At 42.7% G+C, this 11,176-nt stretch overlaps 1 pseudogene; it reads left to right on the forward strand.

Annotated features, from left to right (window-relative positions):
* Positions 1 to 8,672: 8,672 nt before the first annotated feature.
* Positions 8,673 to 10,948, forward strand: LOC149435930 (uncharacterized; annotated as a pseudogene).
* Positions 10,949 to 11,176: the final 228 nt, after the last annotated feature.

The raw sequence follows: 11,176 nt of genomic DNA on the forward strand, positions 1-11,176 counted from the left end.
AGGATATTTTTAATAAAGAAGAATAGGTTGAACTTTACTAGATGCAAAGGGGGAGATAAAACTGGTGTGCTCAGAATCTGGTGCAGCTGTGCATGGGAGCCAATCAGTTTCTAACGTCAGCTTGTTCAATTAAGCTGTGACAATAAAACCTGGAAGCTGATTGGTCTCTATGTAGAGTTGTACCAGAATTTGCATGTTCCAGTTTTAGGGCTCATGCACGCTGCAGCTGATAAACGCATGTTTAGGAGCTGTTCAGCGTTTTTTTCAGCAGCCCCTGAACTCTCCCTAATGTTTTCCTATGTGTCCATGTACACATCTTCATTTACAGTCGTTTACAGGCATTTGAGTTTGCAGTCGTTTTTTTGAACGCAGAAAACTTACGTTCAGCAGTCGATTTTATCAGCATTTCAAACGCAAAATGCTTGTAAACAAGGCTAAATGCGGATAAATGCGGCAAATCGCGTTTATAAGCGTTTGCGTTTGAATTTTTTTTTTAACTCTTCCAGTTCCCGATGCAGTCCAGAGCCTTTTTTCATCATGGAAAATGCATGAAAAGCGTTTTCAAGGTACTCAGATGGACAAAACACTGAACACAGGATGTTCCTACCCAGCTTGTCACACATTGTAATGACCAATTCACACCTCAGACCTCTCCCACCCTTGGAAACAAAAGATATGTTAATGACCATTCACACCTCAGACCTCTCCCACCCTTGGAAACAAAGATATATTAATGAACAATTCACACCTCAGACCTCTCCCACAATTGGAAACAAAAGATATGTTAATGAACAATTCACACCTCGGACCTCTCCCACCCTTGGAAACAAAAGATATGTTAATAAACAATTCACACCTCGGACCTCTCCCACCCTAGGAAAGAAAAGATATGTTAATGAACATTCACACCTCAAATTCTTCATGAAGACCCCCTGTCAGGTGGCCCTAATGACTCCCTCCACCAGACACCTTTCCCACCCTTGGAAACAAAAGAAATGTTAATGAGCAACTCACACCTAAGTAAGCTCAACACATACTGCTGTCTCTGCTTCTACTCTCTGTATTTCTCTGAAACTGTCTGAAATAGTTAATAATTTACCACTTTTCAGTGCATTCTGGGCATTTGGGAGATACTCCTGTGCTTATCTTTAAAAGCGCTTCTAAACGCAAACGCACATAAACGCGTTATGCAAAACGCGGCTAAACAGATTTTTTTTAACCTACGTTTTCCAGCAGTCAGTTTCCATCACTCAGAAGTGTCCGGTGTACATGGGGCCTTAGTAAATAACCACCAAACAGTACAGGCAGGTGTTTTACTACAAACATTAAGATAACGCAGCAGGGTTATTTTTTTAAGCAAATTGGGCCCAAATGTACTAGAGACAAAGAGCACAGACATGGGCATTACTACAAGAATCAAGAGACTGTAGATAACACAGCAACAGGGAAGTTTTAATCAGCAAGACTAGGCCCAAAGTTACTTGAGACAAAAACACAGGCAGCGAGTTTCCTATAGGAATTAAGAGACTGTAGAGAGGACAGCAGTGTAAAATTGGCCAGCAACAGGACATTTTTTTATGAGGGATAACTGTCTAAAATGTACTAGAAACAAAGGAAGAGATTTACTAAAGCTGGAGCACTCTGAATCTGCTGCAGCTGTGCATGGCAGCTAATCAGCTTCTAAATTCAGCTTGATCAATTAAGATTTGAGAATAAAACCTGGAAGCCGATTGGTTTTGTGTTTTCCAGTTTTAGTAAATCGCCCCCAAAGAGTAAAGGCAATTGCTATACTACAAAAATTAAGATGATGCAGCAGCAGGGCAATTGTATTAAGCAAATTGGGCCAAAATGTACTAGAGACAAAGAGCACAGACATGGGCATTACTAAAAGAATCAAGAGACTGTAGATGACACAGCAACAGGGAAGTTTTAATCAGCAAGGCTAGGCCCAAAAGTACTTGAGACAAAAACTCAGGCAGGGGGTTTCTTATAGGAATTAAGAGACTGTAGGGAAGACAGTAGTGTAAAATTGGCCAGCAACAGGACATTTTTTTATGAGGGATAACTGGCTACAATGTGCTAGAAACAAAGTGAGAGATTTACCAAAACTGGAACACTCGAAATCTGGTGCAGCTGTGCATGGCAGCCAATCAGCTTCTAAATCCAGCTTGTTTAATTAAGCTTTGACAATAAAACCTGGAAGCTGATTTTGTGTTCTCCGGTTTTCAGCAATTGCTATACTACAAAAATTAAGATGGCACGGCAGCAAGGCAATTTTATTAGACAAATTGGGCCCAAATGTACTAGCGACAAAGAGCACAGACATGGGCTTTACTATAATAATTAGGGTCCTACAGATGAGATAATAGTGTAAATCTGGCCAGCAGCAGGACACTTTTATTAAGCCAATGCACTGTATGCCTAACTTTTATTTTTACTATGTGAATGGGGGGAGGGGTGTCCAGTGAATGTGAATGATATAACTTGAGGTGGTTTAGGCGCACACTGTCCTTGCACTTATTGATGCAGCAACACACTGGGGGGAATTTACAAAAACTGGGGAATGCAAAATTTGGTGCAGGTGTGCATGGCAGCCAATCAGCTTCTAACTTCAATTTGTTCAATCATGCTTTGACAAAACAACTGGATGCTGATTGGTTTCTATGCAGAGCTGCATCATATTTTGCACTCTCTAGCTTTAGTAAATCTCCCCTTATGCAGATTATTATTATTATACAGTATTTATATAGCGCCAACGGTTTGCTCAGTGCTGTACAATACAATGGGAGACAGTACATGAGACAGTACAGTAACAATACAATTCGATACACGAGGGGTTCGAGGGCCCTGCTCCTTGGAGCTTACAATCTAGGAGGGAGGGGATAGTGGTACAGGAGGAAATAGTTGTGGGGGATGGAGTGGTAAAAGGAGGTTCCAAGAACAGATGATTGGTCACAACTGAATGTTTTGCTTTTTGCACCCCAAAAAAAAAAGAACCAAGATAAACAATATCAGGACATCTATGGCAACACAAACCTCACATCTCCATGCAGTCACACTAGCATTCAGTTTTGGGTCACTGTGTTTTTAAAAATTAAATGATTGCTTTGTAAATCAAGTAAAGTAAGTTCTACAAGCACAGAGAGGGACATTTATTTTTATAAAACAACATACAAGACTTTTGTGTACACTTTAAATGATAAAGCAGCTATTTTTGGGGTCACACTGTAGGTGGTGCGCCCAAACCAGGATGTTCCTTCTATTGTGGAGGGGACTCTAATAAAAGGCAGATTTTCCATTTTTTTTCATTTAATGCCTCTCCGGCTTGCATCCAGTAAATTAAAAATGACTATCAACATAAAATGAAGAAAACAATACACTCATTTTTTTTAACCTGGAGTCAGGGGCGTATTTACCACAAGGCAAACAAGGCACTTGCCTAGGGTGGCATTTTTCATGGGGGCAGCACCTCCCCTCAGATGAAGGGATGAATGAAGGAACACATGTGCCATGGGAACCAGGTGGGATCCGAGAGAGGCTGCGAGATGCTTGATGGTGTATGTAGAGCTTGACTCTCATTCTAGTGGATGTCTGGAGCTGTGAAGATGAGTGTCTTTCTCTCTATCCCTGGGAGGAAGGGGGGGGGGGTAGTGGAACACTCTCCCAGGTGGGGGGCAGGGGTGTCGGTCGGTGTCTGTGGGGGTAGATGATTTTTTTTTGTTGCCTAGGGCAGCACAAAACCTAAATACACCACTGCCTGGAATTTATTATTTTTTTACATTTTGGATTAAGTAGGAATTGTATACAAACCCTGATAATTGTTATCTGTGTCCTATTAGAGAGATTTCCCTTCACTTTTTGGACTCAATAGAAAATGATAAAAAATCTCTCCAATGTGAAGGAAAGGATGAGGATTTCCCCTTCTTTCTTATCCTAGTAGCAATTCCATATTTTGGATTTCCCATCCATCACAATGGTTATGCAGACAAATGAAGAGAGTGAATCTCATAAGGGGGGACAAAGACAACAATACAAACCAAATTCAGCTTTAGATACATTTTAATGTAGGTATAGCATAGCTACTGTATATTATTTTACAAAGTAATTATTCCTGCAAACGAAAGCAGAGGTATGAATAAAACAAGAAAAGTGGGGATTTAGTATTTTATGAAGTTTCTTGCATTTTATTCCAGCAGGATCCTATATTGTAAGTTCTATCGAGCCGGGCCCTCTGTTTCCTCTTGTATCAAATTGTATTGTAACTGTAATGTCTGCCTTCATTTTGTAAAATGCTGCGCAAACTGTTGGCGCTATATAATTCCTGTATAATAATATAATTATTTATTTTATTATTATTTTATTATTTACATTACATTATTATTAATTACATTATTTTATTACTATTTATTTACAATAATAATACCAATAATAATAATCCTAGGTTAATTGTGAGCGACTTTCTCTTTTTTTGTGGGTGAAATCTATGGAGCGGCCAGCGACCATTGGAGGCGAGCACCCTGAGCCGGAGGATTTAGGAGTGCCTGAAGCACAACACTACCATTTTCAACAGAGAAGAACCGCTATATATGCAGTAAAAGTTCACAAAGAGCTATAAATATTGATTGTCACTCAAAGCAAACGTTCTGTATTGTAACTTCCAGCAACGTCTGAAAACCTGTTCATAAATTTGATGGTAATTTCTGCGATAAAGGTCTGAAAAAAATGTTGCCATTCCTACCCAAATTAATGATTGACAGTGGAAAAAAAAGTCTTGCTGCCAAAAGCGTCTGTTTGTCTCCATCAAGATCGGCATTGCTCAGAAGGGCGGATGTACTGTATTGTGATGGGGTTTGATCACAAGAATTAAGATAAACAATATCAGCACATCTATGGCAACACAAACCACACATCTCCGTGCAGTCACATTAGCATTCAGTTTTGGGTCACTGTGTTTTTAAAAATGAATGATTGCTTTGTAAATCAAGTAAAGTAAGTTCTACAAGCACAGAGGGGGACATTTCTTTTTATAATATAGACTCCAAGACTTTTGTGCACATGTTAAATGATAAAGCAGCTATTTTTGGGGTCTCACTGTAGGTGGTGCGCCTAAACCAGGATGTTCCTTCTGTTGTGGAGGGGACTTTAATAAAAGGCAGATTTTTCCATTGCTTTCATTTAATGCCTTTCCAGCTTGCATCCAGTAAATTAATATCAATTTAAGCCTGGTAACTCGACCCAGGATCAGGGGTTTTTCAGAAATCAGCCATGTCACTGCTGCAATACTGCTTGCTCCATGATAGGGCACTGCCAAGAGGTAGACGACTGTCACTGTTCCAATGCCACTCAGGGTATTACCTTAAGGAAGCCTTTACATTAATCCAAGAGAACTCACCCTAGAGTAGGAAGATAGACCTTCCACTGCTCCAATACCTCTCAACCCCAAGGACAGGGCATTACCAAGTTTGAGTTCTACCACAGCTCCAATACCACTCACTACAGGACCGGACATTACCAGGAAGCCATCCTACCACTGATCCAATATCACTCACTCCAGGACAGGACATTATCAGGAGGCAGTCCTACCACTGCAGAATTATTCCTCACTCCCAGCATTATCAAGAGCCAGACCTTATACTGCTCCAAGACCGCTCAACCCCATGTCAAGGCATTACCATGAAGCCACCTTACCATTCGTTCAATACTACTCACCTCAGGACAAGGCATTACCAAGGAGGCCATCCTACTGTGATGGATTTGGTAAAATGCCTATTTCGTTTCCTATTGAATATATATATATATACGCTATTTCTATAAGTTTTATAAATATTTACTTTTATACTTTAATACATATGTTGTGTGAATATTTTCTGCCTGCTGGGCTTTGTGGTACTTTAAGAAATCCTTGCTTAAGAAATATTTGCTCACAGGAACAGACCCCCTCCCATCGTGTGATTTGGAAGACAAAAGAATGTTTTTCTCTTTTTAAGATAAGACTGAAGAAGATCACACCTATACCATGACGGAGATTGTTTTCGTGTAAAGTGACCAATCAAAGACTAATATAATGCTTATGCTGTTATCACGTGATGTTCGCATCATTTTTCATATATAAGCTCACAGTTTCATTTCAATAAATTAGAGAGAAGTTTTCACAGACCAAAGGTGTCAGTGTGAGTTTCTTTATGTGCGCACATTCCACAAGCTGGCCAGCGTCATAAATTTTGGACAGGAACAGATAAGCACTGGATGATTAAGTCCAAGACTAAAACAATTTGGTGCCAAGAAACCCGGGAACTGAATAATGAACCTGCAGCCAGCCGCTATGAAAAGGCGTTCGGTGTCAGTCAAACTGGACAGGCCGGAGAGCTTGATCACCTCTCGGAGCATGGTAAGATATATTTTGCTATCTTACCATTGCTTATCCTGTCTTTGTTGTTGATTCATACCTGTGCCTAGTACGGCTGCTAAAGGTCAATAAAGGCAGGTAACCTTGTATGCCCGGAGTTTATTTAAATATACCTGCATGTGCTTATCTGTTACCTGGGTCTCTGTTGTGTGTTTTTATGTATCAGTCTTGAGGTGGAAGAGGAGTGGACCTACTGAGGGTTTTGACACATAATTTCTCTGGGTGTGTGGTAACCTTGTGTGTTGACCACAACAGAGGAGGTGTCGGATATGCATCACGGTAGTGTGACAGCGGGTGCCGTAACTGTTTGTGTGGGTTACGATGAGTTACTCAGTGGTCTGTACTCAGAGCCCACCAAGATAGACTGCTATGTTATGTCCTAAATGTGTGTCTGTAAGCTAATGTTTGCCATTCATAACAGAAGGTTGGGGTTTGTTAAGGGTTAAGGAAAGTCTGGACAGCAGCCTGTGAAGTGTCTTAGATTCCTGTTAGGAAGGACAGAGAAGGGGGGAGGAGATGGGTCAGACGCTGATAAGACCCCTAGAAAGGAATGTTAGCATGTGACCTGGTTGCAGAGAGAGAAAAAGAAAAGTATGTGGAATTAAAGATAAGGAGGTATGGCGAAAAAAAAAAAAAAAAGAGAAGAAAGATGTCTTAGTTGACAAACATGTGCTTGAGGACAGCAAGAAGTTTGGTATAATGTAGCCGAAGTTATCCACAAAGAGTAGTGGACAGAACAGGTATTGCTACAGGGGAAAAAAAAAAAATAAACTGTTTATGTGTACCATTAATGTGTTAAAATATTGAAAAGGATTACTGGCATGTCATATTGTGAAGGAAGTGAAGCAGTTAAAGTTATAGTAAGTAGCGAAAGTTTGTAAGCTGAAGGTCAGGACTGGCATAAATCATTGTAGGAACAGAGAGGAATGTTATGTGATAAAGGTTTGCTGAACGTGACAGAAGTTTTGTACAGAACTGGAAAAGTGTTGTATAAAGAAGGATAGTTGGAAGAAATTCAAGAAAATGGCAATTGTATAATGTATTTGTATCACAAAATTGTAATTGGAAGTTTGCTAAAACCACCGCCCTATGTTGGAATGTGGGGTGGAGGAGGGGAGGGACAGCCCTGCCCTTTGTCTAACGCTTACTTTATGCCCACCACCCCAGCCCTGCCCAGTGCACTTCCTGATGGCAGCCATCTTGCTGCTCCTGCTTTGTCCCTTCCTGCCCAGTACACTTCCTGCTAGCAGCCATCTTGCTACACCTGTGTTGTCACTTCCTGCCCAGCCCAGTGCACTTCCGTTCGCCGGCCATCTTGGTACACCCGGAAGGCCTAAATAAGGCATATACCCAGTTCTCCCTGTTCTAAACCAGGATGGTTCCTACCACACTCCCGTTTTCCCCAATATGGAAGTGTCACCTTCACAAGCCGGATACATGAATGACAATGTATTCGAGTCGGATGATCAACAACCTCAAGCAGGAAGGATGCCGATAGGTATGACTCCCAAACCTATGTCAGATGTCCAATTGAATGACGATGCATCTGAATGGAGTGATCGACAGCTGCAAGCGACAAGGGCACCAATAGATTTGATTCCCAAACCCACGCACAGTGGAGTACAAACTAAACCGGAACAGTACACAAGACAACACCGACATTCAAGATTACCGGAAGGGGCACCGGTAATGTATGTCGCTTTTACCCCATCACAAGCAGCGGCCTTAGTGACGAGTCTGCCTGACCCAGAGAAACAGCCAATGCCCTTTTACCGCTGGGTAGTGCAGATACAAGAAACTTACTCAGCTGCTTGGAAAGACCTGCTCAGTCTATGCCAAATTAAAGCAGGACATGTTTTCTGGCCAGTTATGCAGATGGGCTTCAATGATGCCTGCCTGACAAGTGCTATTTCCTGTTCTTCAGGCGTGGAGTTTTGTGTCCAGCTCCACGACTAAACAAAGGAGAAATTGGCGTATCAGACTACCACAATTCAAGACATCACCCAAGATAAAGGGGAGTCTGTGGAGAAGTATTATGCCAGACTCATACAGGCCTTTGATGATCTGGGCTTCTCTCAATATGAAAAGGCACAAACACACATGCTCTCAACTGCTTTTGTCTCAGGGCTCAAAGAGGATATCAGGAAAGGTCTGATGGTGGCCCGCCCTGAATACCGCTCTATGAAGATGTCTGATGACTGTTGGTGGCCAGAGGCATAGAAAATAAAAAAGGAAAAAAAACCAGCGCCCCTCATGGTGGTCAATGATGAAGATCCCACCTACACTCGTCCACCACCATTGCCAAATATCAGGGAAAGGATCACCTGTTATAACTGTGGGAAACGGGGACACTTTAGAAGAGAATGCAGAGCCCCAAGATATCCCAGATAAGACAGGGACCCCCGAGACGGGCAGCGTGAATATCAACCACCACGCCCCAACTCTCGTTAGGAAATGGGCAAACCCGTGTCACCCCTTATGGCAGTATTTACAAACAAGACTGGGGGACCGTGTAGCTGTAATCCAGGATATTCCCCAACCTAAAGCAGCTAAACAACTGCATGCCTTTCTTGGACTCATATCCTACTGCAAGGCATGGATCCCTGATGCATCGGTCCGTATGCAACCATTTTATGATGCTCTCAAGTCTGTGCCATTTACCTTGTCAAGCAAGGCCATGGATAATTTTATTCTGCTGAAGCAAGCAATATCCACCGCTCCTGCCTTGGGACTTCCAGATTATGAGAAACCTTTCAAACTGTGTCAGAAAAGCAAGGCCACGTCACGGGGGTCCTAGCTCAAGAACATGGAGGGCAAACCAGACCCATTGGGTACTATTCTTGTCATTTGGATCCCGTAGCTAGGGGTGGTCCTTCATCTCTAAGAGCTGTCTTCTCTGCTCAAGCACTATTGGACAGAACTTCAGACCTCGTTTTACCATACCCCGTTTCTTCTGGCACCGCATGACATTGCTGCCATCCTGAATCAAGTACAACCCCGACACCTGTCCACGGCCAGACATCTACGGTTGCAAATCTCCCTCCTCATTCCTGACAATGTGACCCTCCAAAGGTGTCTCACTCTCAACCCAGCCACCCTTCTGCCATTTTTCGAGGGGGGAAGATGAAGGCGAAGGTGAAGAAGGAGACCCCTGTACTACTCCACATGACTGCCTTGAAATGATGCGCATGGAAACCACACATCTCCCTACAGTGAGTGAAATTCCTCTGGAAAACCCTGACTACACACTTTTTGTGGATGGCTCCATATATGCAGATGAAGGAGGCAAGTACCACACAGGTTATGCTGTGACCTCGGAATTTGAAATTCTACAAGCAGGAGCATTACCACCAACTTTATCTGCCCAGGAAGCAGAGCTTCAAGCCCTCACTACAGCATGTAAAATGGCAGAAGGTAAAAGAGCCAATATTTACACAGACTCCAGATACGCCTTTGGGATGGCCCATGACTTTGGACCCATATGGAAGGCAAGAGGATTTATGACTGCGGCAGGTACATCCATAAGACATGGAGCAGCCATTGGACGACTGCTGGAAGCACTCCTTCTATCCATTCAAGTGGCTATTCTGAAGGTAAAAGTTCATGGGAAATTAAACTCTTCAGAAGCCAAAGGCAATAATCTGGCAGATTTGGCGGCAAAACGAGCGGCCATGGGACCACCAGAAATGGAAGGAGAGGTGACCGGAGAGTGGGAACCAATGTTCACCTTACAGACCTTACCTGTGGACAGAAACTACCTCAAGGAACTCCAAGAAGCAGCAAGTCAAGAAGAAAAAGAAAGCTGGAGATGGAGAGGAGCTATTTTCAAAGACGGTCTGTTTGAGTGCAACAAGAGGCTTTGTTTACCCAAGAATATGTTTCCAGCTGTAGTCCAGTGGGCACACGGAGCAGCCCATCTGTCAAAGAGCCTCATGAACTCTGTCATCAACAAGTACGATATAGCGCCTGGAATCACCACATCGACGAACAATTTTTGCAGAGCATGTGCCATCTGTGCAAAATGCAATCCGGGACGCACAGAGAAGACACCACAGAAACACTTGGCCAAACCCCTATACCCTTTTCAAAGGATACAAATTGACCATATCCAGATGCCAAAGAGTGGGCGGTTGAGTACACCCTAGTGGTGTTGGACATGTTTTCCAGTTGGCCAGAGGCCTTTGCTGTAACTAACAGGACTGCTAAAACAACTGTGAAGAAACTCCTCACTGAGGTTGTATGCAGATATGGGCTTCCAGAGGTGATAGAGAGTGACCAGGGCCCCACTTTCACAGCTTCAGTAACCAAAGAAATATGGGCGGCATTAGGAGTCACTCTGGCGTTCCATACCCCCTATCACCCCCAAAGTAGTGGGAAAATAGAAAGAATGCTAAAAGTAGCCCAAGAGACTGGCATGAGTTGGCCAGACAGTCTGCTTATTGCCCTATTTAGTGTCAGATACACACCAAGAGAGAACACTCCCTATCCCCTTATGAGATTTTGTTTAGCTCAGCCCCCATATTTGGTTGTTATTTTCCACAACAGTTGCAATTACAATTTGATGTGTTAACTGATTATGTGACTGTATTATCACATGAATTAACCCGTATCCATGTCCAAGTGTTTTCTCCATTCCAGATTCTGAGTCAGATACAGGAACTCACAGCCTATTACCCGGAGATTGGGTATTAGTAAAGACATTTATGAGGAAACATTCCCTTGAGCCAAGATATGATGGTCCATTCCAAGTTCTGCTGACCACAGCCCCTT

The sequence above is a fragment of the Staurois parvus genome, unplaced genomic scaffold, assembly GCF_062004578.1.
Source record: "Staurois parvus isolate SC_StPar_1 unplaced genomic scaffold, SC_StPar_1.0 ptg001447l, whole genome shotgun sequence".
Taxonomy (NCBI): Eukaryota; Metazoa; Chordata; class Amphibia; order Anura; family Ranidae; genus Staurois; species Staurois parvus.